The sequence below is a fragment of the Cebus imitator genome, unplaced genomic scaffold (genome assembly GCF_001604975.1).
Source record: "Cebus imitator isolate Cc_AM_T3 unplaced genomic scaffold, Cebus_imitator-1.0 Scaffold34, whole genome shotgun sequence".
NCBI lineage: Eukaryota > Metazoa > Chordata > Mammalia > Primates > Cebidae > Cebus > Cebus imitator.
In genome coordinates, this window is record NW_016107349.1 from 1,673,762 (window position 1) to 1,674,780 (window position 1,019).

Below are 1,019 nucleotides of genomic sequence, written 5' to 3' on the forward strand. Positions count from 1 at the left end.
GGGGTTTCACCATGTTGACCAGGATGGTCTTGATCTCTTGACCTCGTGATCCACCCGCCTCAGCCTCCCAAAGTGCTGGGATTACAGGCTTGAGCCACCGCACCCGGCCGGATATATATATTTTTTGATACAGGGTCTTGCTCTCTTGCCCAGATGGGAGTGCAGTGGCATGATCTTGGCCCACTGCAGCCTCTACCTCCTGAGCTCAACCAGTCCTCCCGCCCCAGCCTCCCAAGTAGCTGAGATACAGGTGTGCGCTACCTTGCCCAGCTGATTTTTGTATTTTTGTAGAGATAAGGTCTTGCCATGTTGCCCAGGCTGGTGTTGAACTCCTGAGCTCAAGTCATCCACTCGCCTCAGCCTCCTAAAGTGCTGGAATTACAGGTGTGAGCCACCATGCCCAGCCTCTTTTTAGGAATATTTTTGATCTGCATCACATATTTTGATCAATATTTTTTTTTGTTGAGACAGAGTCTTGCTCTGTCACCAGGTGCCAGGCTGGAGTGCAGTGGCGTGATCTCGGCACAGTGCAACCTCTGTCCTGGGTTCAAGCGTTCTCCTGCCTCAGCCTCCCGAGTAGCTGGGACTACAGGCTTGCGCCACCATGCCCAGCTAATTTTTGTATTTTTTAATAGAGACGGGGTTTCACCATGTTGGCCAGGATGGTCTCGATCTCTTGACCTTGTGATCCACCCGCCTTGGCCTCCCAAAGTGCTGGATTACAGGCATGAGCCACCGTGCCCGGCTTGATCAATGTATTTTTGGGAATATTTTGATTTGGGTTATGGAACCCATGGATAGTGAGGGCTGACTCTATCTGCTGCTGCTTCTTTGGTGGAACCTCGAGTTATACAGGTATATTCATGATATAATGTTAAGTGAGAAGTGGAGAATCCAAACTATATTGTCTAGTATCATGTTTGAAAACTTTAAAAATTACATATATGTACAAAAAAAGACTGGAAGAAAATAATAGTAGTAATCACAGAGTGGTGGAATTATGAGTGTCCTTCATTTTA